The sequence below is a fragment of the Theobroma cacao genome, chromosome 6, assembly GCF_000208745.1.
Source record: "Theobroma cacao cultivar B97-61/B2 chromosome 6, Criollo_cocoa_genome_V2, whole genome shotgun sequence".
In the NCBI taxonomy this organism is placed as follows: domain Eukaryota; kingdom Viridiplantae; phylum Streptophyta; class Magnoliopsida; order Malvales; family Malvaceae; genus Theobroma; species Theobroma cacao.
Genome location: NC_030855.1, coordinates 11,185,942 through 11,201,835, shown reverse-complemented (window position 1 = coordinate 11,201,835; position 15,894 = coordinate 11,185,942). Strand labels below are relative to the sequence as shown.

The window sequence follows — 15,894 nt, the reverse complement described above, 5'->3', positions numbered from 1 at the left end:
TCAACTCCTTTTCATTTTTCAATTCATTAATGCTTGGAATTTCCTCGAAATCAAAATTCAAATTACTCTTTAGATTGTCTCCGTGTTCATTAGTTAGAGACCTGCGAATGGGTGAAATTGGATATATATACATAGGAAAAACATTTATTGGCTAAAAGTAGATATGGATATAGTATGTGCAAGAAAAGGTGATAGATAACAAATGAGAAGAAAATATACTTGTCATTTATTTGAATGATTAAAGTAATAGAAAGCCCATATTAAGCAAGGAACTACTTCGAATGACCTTGAGCATAGGCATTTAGGTAAGATTGTTCATTAAATTTTCCAAGACTTAAAGATGATATGTAATTCGGTGATTGTTCAGTTGGTTAGCTCTTCTTTTGGTGAGATCGCGTACACCAAAGGAACCTTTTCTCTATGATTTTCATCCTTGATCATATAAATTGATACCTCTTCAAATGCCTCTTTTAGAGTCCCAATAACTTCGTTTAGTATTTCGATATGAATGTATCCTGCAAAGCGGGAGGTCTCATACAAGTATGGTATTATCTTTTTCTCAAACTTTTCTTCTTTCTCTTTGAACTGAGCCATCCTTTTCATTTTCTTTTAGGCCACTAGCTTTCTTCTTTCTTCTTTGGTAGGCTTAAACCCTAAACGAAACTTTTCCTCATTCTTGACTGGGATTAAAGGTCTCTTGATTCCTTGCAGATTCTTTCCTTGCCCAAACCCAACGCGACATTATTTTTCAACTATTTGCTTGATCTCCATGTTAATTACCCTTGACAAACATGGAGTTGGTATTACTGCTCCTTCTCTCGCATAGGTAACGTCAAAAAACTCAAAAGATCTAAAAAAGAGCCTTGGGACTTCTTTTGTCACCTATACATAGGGAGCAGATGAGGATTGAATAGCTAGTATGTCTTCCTCCACAGATATGCTTACCAATTGGCCTTTAGTTATGATTTAACTTTTTTATGAAGGGAAGACGGTATAGCTCTTGCCATATGGATCCATAGATGCCCTAGTAAACACTTGTAGGATGGAGCAATGTCCATGACTTGGAATTAGATATCAAACATGCAGGGGCCAATTTTTATTAGTATTTCAATACCATTTCCCGTTTAGTCCCATCGAAAGCTTTTATGATCATATGACTAGTTCTCATATAAGACATATCAATTGGCAACGTAGTCAGCGTAGAACGAGGCATGACATTTAAAGCCAAACCATTGTCAATTAACAATCTAGGTAAGGCATGGTCTTTGCATTTGATGGTTATACGAAGAGCTTTGTTACTCCCTCAACCACTTGATCGAATTTTTTCATCACTAAAAGTAATGAAGTTCTCCATAGTGATATTCCCCACAATATAATCTAGCTTTTCAACTGATATAACATGATCCATATAAGCTTGATTTAAGACTTTAAGCAATGCGTTCTTATGTGACTTTGAATTTAGAAGCAAAGATAGCATTGAGATACGTGCATGCATCTTCATCAATTGCCCCACCATACTGTATTCACTATGCTTGATGAATTAAGGAACTCACCTACCTTTTTTTATCTGACAAGCCTTTTGATCTCATTGTCTCGAATAATTGTGGGTCCATTAGTTTGGTCCTTGGAAAGAGCGTTCACCACTTTCAGACCTTTCTCTCATTTTTTTATCCTTTCCTTTTTTGGCCTTTTCCACCATTTCAAGAAAGTAGCATCGCCCAATTTGAGATATGCCTCTCACACTAGTCAGATCTGTAGAAAATGCTTAGGTGATAGAGGAAGTTATGCCAATAACATTACATTCATAATTCCATGGGATGGTTTTATCACTCTTGTATAAGAATGGACTGAGAATTTTAATGGTGACTTCAATTCTGACAATACCATGGAGCTTGTTGGTCATCAGACTTTTTTCTTCTTTAGTTAAGAGATATTAATTTATGGCTCCAACTAAATCCTCTCTACCTTTTACATAAAATTTGATTACTGACAAATCCATCAACTTTTACAACTTAAAACAAACATCATCACAATTTTGAATAGAATGTCCAGTCGCACCCACATGGAATTTGCAAGAAAGATTGGGATTGTGCCCCACTTTTGTGTTTATCGATATTGGAGTAATGGCATTGACTTTGAGGAAAGCATCAAACACTGTCCTTGTCGATGCTTCTTTTCACCTTACAGGTCATTCCATCATGCACAACATTTACTATCGACCTTGCATGATCAGGCAACGGGTTCCCAACAACATTCGAACCTTCTTTGTTAGCGAAATTTATGAGTCTCGCTTTGATAAGTGCTTAGACCTTATGTTTCAACGTGGTAGAATTCTTCATGGAATGTCCTTGAACTCCAAAGTTGTAATCATATTGTGTATTTGGGTCATACCATTTAGGAAAAAAAGGTTGAAGTGGTTCCAAAGGGGTTCAAGTAAGAAGTTGATTTTTTATGAGTTGTGGCAATAATGCAATGTAGGAAATTGGAATGGGATCAAACTTGGATTTCTCTTGGGTCATTTTAGATCCTATTTGACCATTCCCAAAGTTATTGGTTGAAGTTGCAAGTCTTGGTGCTGAAGTTTGTGGGAAAACATTGGTATGAAATACTGGTTGTGGGGTAGGTTGGTAAACATATGGATTCTGAGCGATGTTACCTACATTCAGATAAAAAGGTTGATACAAAGGATATGGGTGATATAGGCTGAAGCTATGGGCTTGTTGCCTGCTATAGGCGACTGCTTGTACATCCTTTCTTTTTTCTTGGATGTATTCCTTTGTTTTGAGAAATTGCTTCATCCCTTCAACTTTGCCATTTTTGATAGGTCCTTTTATTATCTCTCCAAATAAGACCAAATCTGTGAAGTTTTTTTGTGATGTTGCCAATCAATTTCTCATAGAATCGAGCTCAAAGTGTGTTGATGAACAACACAATAATTTCTTTGTCAATGAGAGGTGGTTGGACTTGCGTTGCTGTATCTCTCCATCTTTGGGCATACTTTTTGAAGCTCTTATTGTGTTTTTTCTCCATGGTCTATAATGACAATCGGTCCAGAGCCAATTTAGCCACATGCTTATATTGTGCTATAAAAGCTTTTGCTAAGTCTTAACATGACTCCAATCTAGCTGTATGTACCATCGAGGCAGTTGATCTAGTAAGACTGTCTTGAAAGTAATGGATCAGTAGCTTGTCATAATGAGACTGTGTGGCTATCTTTCGACAATATATGGTAATGTATGCCATTGGACACTTGTTCTATCATATTTTTCAAATTCTAGAACCTTGAACTTGGTTAGGATCACTACATCTAGCACTAAGCATAGTTTGGTTGCATCCATGGTATCAAACCTATCAACTCCTTCAATAGCATGAAGGTGCTTTTCCAACAAATCATACTACTTCTTGACTTTCTCATTTTTCGTATCTCCGATGAACTCTTTTTTAACATTTCTTGCTCTTTTAGGCCGTCTAGATTTGAGATGTGTATTGGTTTGATGGAATTTATTCTCGAGTTCGATCCAAATTGCCCATGAATCGATTGAGGACCTATTAGAGGTTGTACATTGTAATAAGTATAAAAGAACCCATTGTTGAGTGGTGTCACTTAAGGGTGAACCCTTTGAAAAGTTTGGGCATGAGGTGGAGTGAACCTCGAGGGATGAGGCAGATTATCCCTTGGGTTGTCAATGTCTTATGTTAATGGGTTTTCTGGTGAAGTTGACTCTTTAACCACTCTTTATCCTTTGCTTGAACTAGTCATCAATTCCATCATTCTTGTTAATTGTTCATTCATTTCTTCTTGAGCTTTCTCCATTTGATCCCTTTGCTCTTCTTCCATGATTCTTACTTGTCGACAAGTATTTTGAGCACGCTGGTGACAAGGCTTAGGTGGTCAAGCTATTTTGGAAACCTTTTTTAACCATGAACATAAATTTGATGCATTTCTATTGTTGGAATGTTATGAAAAGACTGAACTTGCCATTGTCTAGTTTGTAAGAAATTTATTACTGTCATTATTTTAAAACTTCATTTTTTAAAAACAAATCCAAAAATTAAGAGATGCAAATGTGATGCCAGTGCAAGTGAAAAGTATTAGCCATCCAACAATAATTTCCATTAGAAATCCTGATTCATAAAAATTAAACATCCAATTACACCCATCTTTAGAATATTTACATAATTGGTTTTCAAAAAAATAAAAGGCCAACTCGATCATATTAGTTTCACACTATCTTGAGGTGCTTCATTAAATGTTCATTAAGCTCGTCTTTTGAAAGAATCTTTAGCCTAAGTGTCTCAATCTTGTCTGTCATCTCCTTCGCTTTGAAAACCACTTTCCTCATTTGCATCAATATCCATTCCATTTCAGATTGTTTCCTTCGAAGGTCTTGCTTATACTGTTCAACCATTTCTTGCATGGCATTCTTGTTGAAAGACCTCATATTGCTCTTTGTAACCCTTCAGGGTTGCCTCAGCTTGGCTGTAATCACTTTTGAGCACTTATATTATTTGCTATCGCAATTATACTTTGTTTTGCAAGTATCATTAAAGGTTTGGGAAATTCATAGCTCTTTTTGCATTTCTTGAATCTTGCTAACCAAGGATGAACATGCCTCATTTGAACTCTTAAACTTGTTTCTCCAATTGTCCCATTCATTAAAAGCTCTTTGAACCTTTTTTGTCGTTTCCTTCTTTACCCCTTCAATTATAGCTTCATATCGGCATTTCATATTTATCATTTCTGTCTCAATCTTTTTCTTGGCCAATGCATTTTCTAAAAGAACATCTTAAGGTTATAGCCCAACAGGGAATTTTGAAGTACTGTGGAGGGCATACGATATTTTTCACTTTTTGGGAATGCCATGCTAAATATCTGTGGTGACCTTATCTATGTACCTTCTTTGATCCACCTTACTTGTTTTTTTCCAAGTCTAAATGATATCTTGGATCTTTTTAAGGGTTCCCTATTCTCTGTATGTAAACTCCAGTTGATTAAGCCTGTGTGTCATTGGCATAAATTGTTTAGACCCAAATTGCCTCTATACCATTATTGGAACATAATTGATTACTCCCCTAGGTCCCATCAATGGTATCCATGGTTCATCTTCGCACTTGTACATTACTTGAATCCTAAGCATCCAAGGAGCTCTCCAAGTCACCTCCACACTTATAAGCCTTCTAAGTCTTGCAACCCATTCGTCTTTTTCTTGCAGACTAGCTACTCACTTTCACAGAATTCACAGATAAGAACACTTGATGGCAAGAAAGGCTTTGGGAATCTATCAACTTTGCATTCAAAGTGGCTCTTAATCCATATAGTGGGAAGTTGGGCACACCCAATGAAACGTCTTTCACCCTTCTGACTTAATAGTTTAAAGACCAGAATGTCTCAATTATAATGGCAAGAGCTGGATTGATGTTCCTCGTCACTTGGACAAAGAAGTCTATGATTAAGACTTCAACATACCCTAAGATTTTTGGGAAAACCACTAACCCATATATTGCCAAAGCAAAGGCAAGATGACCATGTTCATTTTCTTTATGCTTTCTAATATAATCATTGAAAAAACTTCATGAGAGGCATTCAGTATCCCTTTTCTTTCTCAAGTTCTTATCAACCTTTTTACTGGTGATATCTAATAACTTGGCCAGTTTCCTTCGATGCCTTGTCTTTTGAGCTCTCCAATATATCTTGTCTGGTTGCATCTGCTCTACATGAAGCAATGATGAATACTCTTTTATTGTTGGTGTCATATCCACTTCATTAAACACAAAACATCAATAAGAAGGATCCTAGAATTGAGTGATAGCCCTGAGCAATTGATCATCTACGTGTACATAAGAAAGCCACATAATGTGCCTGAATTTGCTATAAAAGTTATCTTGACTATTGCATCTCTATTGCTCTGAGATACTTACCATTTCTATAAAATCATTTTGTCTAAGATCGAGGTGAACCTTTTCTAGGAGGATCGAGATATGCCTCCTAGCCAAACAACCCCCCTCGTTTTGCGAGGCTTGTTTCATCTGTAGTTCCAGATCATAGTTGTTTCTATCCTTGTTGAGTATGCTTGACAATGATGATGCCATAGGTGTAATAAGGATTTCCTTAGTCAATTGTTGTTGTATAGCCAATACTTTCTCTATATGCAACTTGATGGATGCAAATACATGCATATGAAATGACAATGAAAATAAATCAAGTTAGTATAGTGAATAAAATTAAATTGACTTGCATTTAAAAACAAAAACATTTACTAATATTATTTTGGTGTGGAATTTAAAGTAAAGGGTGTAAACATTGTTCCTTCACATGTGCCTAATTGAAGAGTACACTCTATACAAGTGAAGCTCTATTTAGGGGAAAGTTGCTTATGGCATTCTATATACAGAATAACAAATGTTCAAAACAATAATGCTCGAAACTAAAGGAAACATTAAATTTTTTAAGGCTTAGGGTAACTTATAATTAATTAATGGCTCAACTCTCTAACTTCCCTATTGAAGTCGTCAAACTGTCATAACGTGTGGGTCTGAGAACCTGATTGCTAGACATGAAAAATTAAGAGTCGCTACCAATGAACAATAATCTGGTCTATGAGTTTTGAGTTAGGTTCGAGAGTATGATTATCCACGAGGAAGGTATTAGCACCCCTGCGACGCCCATTCAAAGAATAGTACCAATTAATCATGTGATATCTTTATTTAGCCTTAATTCTTGATTTTATCCTATTTCCCTTAATCATCATTTACTGTTTCATTAATTTTATTTTTGGTTTTATTCATGACCTAAAGTCTATTATTCAGCTTATTTGTATAATGTGCTCGTAATGCAATTATGAAATATATGGTATAATTCTCGATAAATGTCAAATGAGAACCTTTTATTGAGAATACTTATCAAATCCACCCATCATACTAGTGTGACCCAGGGATGCTTTCTCACCTAGGAATTACTCGAGAAAACTCGCCTTCGCAAGTTTATCAAGCAAATCCCATCTTTGGAGCTTCCATTTGTTCCCAAAATATATTGTTAACATGGAATGACAAATAAACAATGCATGTAATGATGCATAATGAATTAAATCATGGTTGTGTTTCATTTTTGCAAACTTGTTTTTATTTATTTTAATGGTTTTGTATTGTTTAATTAAATGTTTTTAGTTTCATTATTTATTTACTTATTTGTCTTTTCATAAATTTTACTTGAAAATATTCCTTTGGGTTGAGATAATTCATGGCATAAGATTAGAACCCTCCCATCATTCTGGTGGTGTCCTAAGTTGATTTTTAAAGAAAATTTCCATTTATTTATTTACTACTCTTTCCCTAATAAATTCTATCAACTTTGTTATTTGGAATGAATTTGTTTTGAATAACACTAGTTCATTAAAATTGAGACCTTCCCATTGTTCTAGTAAGATCACTAATTTTTGAACTAAAAAAACAAATAATTAAATATATTTTAATTTTATATTTTATATTTTAACAATTGTGCTTTACATTTCTCCTAACCTTTTTCACTTTTGCTCAAGACATTTATTACAAGATTTTAACTTTCATTATTTAATTATCATACGCAATAAGCATTTTTACCACTTTTTCTTAGGAAATCAATTTCTAAACATAACTCCATACCATTTTAAAACTACATATACTCCACCTATTATCTTTTATTTTATGTTTATTATTATTATTATTTATTGTATTATTATTTCTAGTTTTAACTTTTAATCTATGCTTTTTTATTTTGTTATTATTTTTCATTAATATTTTAAAGACATATTTATTTGAGATTGAAATATTAGGACTCAAAAGTAAAACCCTGCCATCATACTGGTGGAGTTTTAACTAAAATCCCTTACCTAGGAAAATTAATTCGAAATCATGACCTCTCGCATCCCGAGCAAATATTCCATCATTGGTTAATTCAAATAATATTTTTCCTTTGTTACTATTTTTTAAAAGTATAACTATTCTATTTCTTTGAGTATGGATATTCTAATTTCCTTTTCCTCTTTTTTTTTAGTATCAAGATTTTATATAATTTAAGCCATGTAGTTATTTTTATTTTTCATATTATATTTCTTATACACACACACACGCACACATATACACATCTTTACTAACTTTTATTTTTATATATTTTCTTATACACATATCTCTTTTTTTATGATGCATGTTTATGGACATACATATCTTTCATTAACTAATCTATTTGTTATTGTTATTTTTTTAGAAAAAAACTATTATATTAATTAAAACTACCAGCAAATACATAGCAAATCCATGCATACAACCAATCAGCCTAATCAACAAAATAATTTGCAAGAACGCCCATACCTTTGTTTAGTCAACCTGACCCAAGTAATTGTGGTTTGGGTATAACCCAAAATCAATAGCTATTGGACTACATGGGGGACAAGGGCCAAGCTTGGCCTGGTTCTACTATGATGTGGCCACACACATGACCTGCTACAAGATGGCCTAAGCTCCACGAGCTGAAATTGTGCTAAATGCACCAGCCCTTGCCTTTTCTCTCATCCAAGCAGCTCCCTCTCTCTCTATGTGGCTTCCTTTCTGTTTTTTCTACCCATGCACATCAGCCACCGTGAAATCCATCATCTGAACCACCAAAGCCCTCTATTCATTTCTCGATTGTCACTCTTCAGTCTTCATCCTCATCTCAAAACCCTAGAAATCGAGAAAATCAAATGAAGAAAATCCCTACAAAGCCCTGTTTTGCTCTTGTTTCTTTTTCTTCTTTTTTGATATTGTGGTATGTTATCGGTTGCTAGAAATTAGGTGTTTTTTTTTTATCTTCAAAACCAACAAAATCTTTTCTTTTCATTGCGCTTCTTTCCCGATTTTTATAGTCACGGGAAGATAAGGCTATTTTTCAAATATCTCCATTGGTAATGCACAAAAGGCTTGCTTGCTGCCTTTGGCAGTGTGTGATTCAGCCTTTTTCCATTTTTTTCAGCTTCATCAGCTCTTAGATTGCATGTCTCTATTGAATTGACAATTTTAGGAGGGATTTAGAGAGTCTAAAAAAGTGTTTGGGTGAAAAGGTAAAAAGGTGAGGCTCAAAGGTGGCAGCTGCCTAGTGAACTGCCATGACAGGCTACTACAACCGCCACCTTCCTCTCTTCTTTTATTATTATTATTATTTTTTATTTATTTATTTTTATTTGAGATTCATGGGTTTTAAAATTATGGGTCTATTGTACAATAGCCCAAGTCATTCTTCAAAGACATCAAATAAGCCTAGCTTTTAATGGGGATTAAAGGTAACCCATTACAAGAAAGCAAAATAAAATAAAATAAATAACCATTAATTTTTGGATAAAATTACGATGTCTACATTATGGTTATTTACCCTATATTTTATATTTTATATATAAAATATCATAAATGAAGACTATATATATTTAGTTAACTTATAATTAAGAATTTAATATGTTATTATTTTATATAAATACTTTCATAAATGAATAAGAGGTGACTATATTATTGTATATAATTAACATATTATACCATTATATTAATTATATTAACTATATATATATTAAACTTGTATTAAGCATAATAACTATATATATGCATATTATATATACAAATATATATATATATATATATATATATATAATTGTATACAAGGGCAGATTTACATAAGGGCAAGGGGGCAGTGGACCCTTTTTGAATTATTTTAGTTAGTATTATATATATGATATATTTTAGATATTTTAGGGGATTTAGAGAAGGGAAAAAAGGGCAATATACCTTTTTTGGTTTTTTTAATTATTTTTGAAATTGAGAGATTCATTGTTAAAATATATTTTAAATTAATATTTTGTAATATTTATTTAATTTTAAATATCACTATACAAAATATTATGTATAATATGGCACGTCAAACTCCAGGCTGAAAACACATTTATGCTTGAGCCCAAGTTTAAATATCACTATACAAAATATTATGTACAATACAAAATGTTAAACTTTCCCTCAACGCCTCACTTCTTTTCTTTCCCTTAAGGCCTTAATGCCTCACTTTCTCTCTTTCCTTTAATGCTAATTTCTCCATCCTCAAGAAAGTACTGATATTCAGTAAGCATTTATTTATTTTAATTAATTTTTTTATTATTTCTTTGCTTATTTCTAGGAATTTAACAATCTACTTTATCATTTTCAATATTATTACTTTTTTTTCTTTTTCTTTAGATTTTTGCTTGCATCTGCTATCTGGTTTTTTTTTTGTTTTTGCTTCAATAAGAAATGTTAGATTTTGAGACTTAAATTTTGTCAAGCCCAACCCTAAATTATCTACCATGTTACACATGAGACTGATAGAGTGATTGTATATTTGAACAGCCTCAGAAGAATATTTAAAAGTCGGTATTGTGCTTAGAAGTACAAGTAAGTCGATTTATACCTCGAACTAATTAAAATAGAGATTTTAAGGTGAAATTAAGAGTTTCACAGTCCAGGGATGACTCAAAATGGTAATTCGTAGTTCAAGGATCAATTTGGAGTCAAACCAAAATTTTCACTATCTAGGGGCAAAATGGTCATTTGCCACTTGAGGATAAAATGAGAATTTTAGAAAAGATTTGTTTGGCCCAATTTGACTTATTGGAGTATGATTTGAGGTTTAGAAGTGAAAAATTTTAATTTTGGTATAATTTGGAGTATAAGGGCGAAATGATAATTTTGCCACCCCGGGGGCAAATCGATAAATTTTCACCCCCAACATTGTCAAGACCAAGAGATTTTATTCATCATGAAAATGGATAAAAATGAGAAATGTGTGGTGGAGAATTAAAGAATTAAAAGTCAAATATTTAAAATTTGAACCAATAAGGAAATGCCATGTGTCATGCTTTTATTATTTTATTATTTCTTTATAAAAAGGCCAAAAATCAGCCCATTTCTCCCATAGTGATCAGCCAAACCAGAAGAGAAGAGAAACCAAGAAAGAACAAACCCTAGGTGGGAAAAATTAAAGAGAAAGTGTTGGAATTCAAAGATTTGATCAAGCAAAGGTAAAATTTCTTTGATTTTGCTAGTGATTTACCTTACCCATGCATTTTTCCTTAATTTCCATGGTTAAATTACATGTTTTCATGATGAATTCATGGCTGGTTGGAATGGGTATGGAGAGAGAATGATGCTAGATTGATTTGATTCTAAGTTATGTTAGTGTTTTTAGTTAGTGAAGCATGTTTAGAAACAAAACAACAAGAAAAGAATCAATTTTCCCCATGAAACTTCAATGGCCGAATCCTATGAGAAGTAAAGAAGTAATGAATTGATTTTGTGATCAAGTGAATTGGTTGAAAAATTGATGAAATGATGATTTATGGTGAGAAAATAAAATGGGAAAATTTTTAGTGATAGTGCACCACAATGGCCGAAATTTTCAAGAAGAATTGTGAGGGTTGTTAGGCTGAATTTTAGATTATTGGAATTGTATTTAGTGAATTGAAATATTAAAAATGAAATGGAGCAATTTAGAGCCAAATTGGACACTATTGTCATTTAATCGGGTCATAGGCCGAATTAGGTCAGTACTATATTTAAGCGGTAGTCGGATAAGTTGCATATCATATCATGCATCTACACCGAGCCTGAATTGATTTTATAATGGTCAAGCATTGATGTGGTGAATTATGTATTGTACTTTGTGGATAGGTGGTGAATAAATTACACTGGTAAAAGTACAGAGATTGTGCTTAGAGACTGGGATTAAGAGGACATCGACTCCTAGAACTGTGAGTGAACTTATTATCGTCTTAATTATCTAGAGTAGTTTTATACAATTATGTGATTTTATGGAAAATGGGTTAAATGGTAAATTGCTATATTTTAGGAGAAAATTGTGATTTTATAAAATGATTTTATAAATTTTTTGGAAAATTGAATACTAGTATTGAAAATAGAGTAATTGGAGACTGCCTGCTTGTGTTGTAAATTTATGGTTTTAAATTGAATGGCTTATGACAATATATGAGCATGAATGGCTAAACTGATTTTTGGTATTAGAATTATTTGTACTGTGTATTAAGCCTTGAAAGGCTAGATTGCGATAAATTGCCATGTCATGCAGAAAAAGATTTTATAAATCAGGTGGTAGATAAAATAATCCATAGTCACTGCAGTGGTGGGGGTTTTCGTGGACTGCCTATGAGAGGGGCACGGTAACCCAATTATATATTTACCTCCGGGGAGAGATGTTGGATGAAGTATCTCCTGAGGTAAAGATTTGAGTACACTTCACGTGGACCACCACGTGAGAGTGAAACTCAGCCAACGTCAAGGCATGGCTAAAATTTTGGATGTAAAGACATTTAACAACCTTGGGGACTCAGTTGGGATAACCCTCGATCAAGGTATCCCTAATAACTGAGTATGAGAATGATTTTTGGCACGAGCCAAGCTTTTCAGGAAATCATAAGCCTATTTGTTTATTTGGTTGAAATGAGTTGAAAGGTAATGAAATTACAGTGTGATGACTTATTTTAATTCGTCTCCATTTACTCGCATTTAGATAGTTTAGATGGTGTCTGTTTACTCACTGGGATTTTATAATCTCACCACCCTCATTTCCTCACATTTCAGGCTCAGGGATTCCATAGTTAGCTGACTTTGACAAGGACCTTCATTTGGACTTGAATCGGCAAAAGCTATAGGCTTTCAGCTTTCGATGCATTTTGGTTAGATGTGGGCCCACGTGTCACTGTAAAAGTAATTTTATACTTTGGTTATTTACTTTATAGTATATATGAATATAATTAACTTTTACGCTATAAGAATTATTTACCGATAGCTTTATAAAAAATTATTTTACAAGAAAATAATTTATTTTATTGAATATCTTTATTATATTCAAATGGTCAAATTTTCACTTTAAATGAACGTTTTAGATACTTAATTTGTTTTTAAATCACTAAACATATATTTTCTGCTTACTTACTACATTTTTAGCAAGTTTTGAGATTTTCGACGAAAAATAACGAAAATGCCCTTGTGAGCCAGAAAACAATATGTTATGTTCTGATTTGAAAATGACTCGTAATCCTTTGAATAACGATATTTGATAACTATTGCTCACCGGGGAAGTGCAAAAGCTGATACGAGAGCCTTGCGAGGTTTCGATCGGCATTCAAGGTGAAGAATGTCTGTCGAGGCTTCGCGGCGGTTGTCACGGGCTCGATGAGAGTTCCGGGTCGTGACAAATTTCCATTCTTTTTTCATATTTTTAGGTTTAATCTATGCTATGGTTTTAATTTTTGTTTAATTGTTTATAATTATTTTCATTCTTTTAATACATTAAGCATGTATAAGTTTGTTATGAGAACTAAACATGCTTGAGCTGAATCTCAACATAACCAAAACCAAGGGTCTAGAAGTGCTCCTACAAAAGAAGCTAACCAAAGTTCCTTTATCCGAGAATAGCTTAGTCAAAGTATCTCTTAACAAGTTGTGGTTGATCTTGGTCTAAAACCTTCTATTTCTAGTATTGTTCATAATGCTAAGGAGAGAAAGAATATCCGAATAGCATAATTAATAAAGAGCCCTTGTCAACTAAAACTTACTTACTTTGCTCTTACTGATTTTTTGAGAAGAAAACGTAAGTTTAATCCATTATGATACAAGGAATATGGCACTCAGTTGGAATATAGTGAAAGTAAAGATGTTGTTTCTTGCTTATGTTGTTATCTTTCCAATATTGAATACGATGATCATCGAGGTGGACATGATTTATTTGTTGGCAAAGGGTTTAGAAATTGGAAAAAGAAGAATAAGTTGGATGTACATGTAGGAGCGCATAACAGTAGTCATAATAAACGTTTGAAGGCTTGTGAATATTTGATGAAGCAAAAGGAATACATCAATATCATGGTTGCTGGGATTTTAAGTCACACAAAACTTGATTATCGAGTTTGTTTGAATGCATCAATTGAATATGTTAGGTCTTTTGATGCACACATAGCCTTTCTGTGGTCATTATAAGTTAAAGCTTTCAAATAATCGACGCAATTTTCTTGGACTTTGAAAATTTCTTTGCAAACAAAATGAAAAAATAAGTAGAGTTTCTTTGAAAAATGATCCAAAGAATCACAAATTGAATGCACCTTCAATCCAAAAGTATATTTGCAATGTTACTGCTTTTCTAACTACAAAAGTAATCATTGAAGATATTGGAGATGATTTCTTCTCTTTGCTAGTTGATTAGTCTTGTGATTCCATTGTCAAAAACAAACGGTTGTTGGCTTGAGATATGTGAACAAACATGGGTGCATCATTAAGCGTATTCTTGGCATTGTGCATGTTCTTGAAACCATTTCTCGGATCGTAAAAGATGTCGTTGACTCATTTTTTAGTACATATGGTTTGAGTACATCACGTATTCGTGGTCAAGGTTACAATGGGGCTAGTAATATAAGTGGAAATGTTGGCAATCTTAAGAGTTTGATTTTGGGCAAGAATCAAATTGCTTTCTATGTTCATTGTTTTGCTCAACAACTTCAATTGACACTTGTATCAATTGCAAGAAAGCATGAAAAGCTTAGTTCATTCTTTGATTATTTGGCAGCCTTAAAATATTTTGTTGGGGCTTCTTGCAAAAGGAAGGAGCTACTTTGGATGAAACAAATTGAAAAAATAGTTGAAGAAATTTGTCGAGGTAATATGGTGACTATAAGAGGTTTGAATCAAAAAGCTACTTTGAAATGACTTGGAGACACACATTAGGGTGCACATTATGGTACAATTCTTAATGTGATTTCTTTGTTTTCTCCAACACTTGATGTGCTTGAGACTATAAAAGATATGCTGGTGTTTTTGGATAACAAGGGTGAAATAAGCAGACTCATTAAAATAATGAATGATTTTGAATTTGTATTCCTATTACACTTAATGATAAAATGTTGGGAATCACAAATGATTTATCACAAGCATGACAAAGAAAAGATCAAGACCTTCTAAATGCTATGAGTTTAGTTAATGTAGCCAAAAGGAGGTTACAAGAATTTAGAGAAGATGGTTAAGATGATTTGTAACTTTTGTGATAAGCATGAGATTGATCTTTCGGACATGTATGCTTTCTTTATGCACTGTGTGAGATCACAACATAGAGTTGAAAAATCCACAAATCTTCACCACTTTAAGGTTAATTTACTTTACATTGTGGTTGGTTTTCAACTTCAAAAGCTGAGCAAGCGTTTTGATAATGTTAAGGCGGTGTTGCTTTCAGGCATAGCTTGTCTTGATCCATACCATTCCTTCTCTACTTTTGACAAACAAAAATTGATTTAACTTGGTAAGTTTTATTCGTTGGAATTTGATGATGTACATCTCTTGGCACTTGATGATTGACTTGATAATTATATTGCAAATATGAGAAGTAATGTCACGACCCGGAACTCCCATCGAGCCCGTGACAACCGCCGCGACGTCCCGATCGACATTCATTACCCGGAATGTCAACCGAAACCCCGCAAGGCTTTAATATCAACTTCTCATTTCCCCTGTGGGTAATTGTTTCTAAATATTACATTCTAAAAGATTTTAAACTGTTTCCAACTTAAACAAATAAAATAATAATTTTCGTCTCACAGAGGTATTTTGGTCATTTATCCCAAAAATCTCAAAATCATCTAAAAATATAGTATGTAAGTGGAAAACACATATTTCATAATCAAAAATAATTTTGGATGTCTAAAACATTTGTTTAAAATGGAATTATGACTATTATAATAAAATAAAAATATTAAATAAAATATTCAATTTTCACATAAAAAGATATTTTAAGAACACTGCATAAATAATTTTTATAGCGTAAAAGCAAAATAAATTCTTACATACCATAATACAGATAACCAAAGTATA

The 15,894-nt window shown here is 33.1% G+C and overlaps 1 long non-coding RNA gene across 1 annotated transcript; it reads left to right on the top strand.

Annotated features, from left to right (window-relative positions):
- On the top strand, positions 11,007-12,728 carry LOC108662560. The gene is made up of 3 exons (XR_001928444.1): positions 11,007-11,045; positions 11,695-11,774; positions 12,622-12,728. It is a non-coding gene; the product is annotated as an uncharacterized LOC108662560 (long non-coding RNA).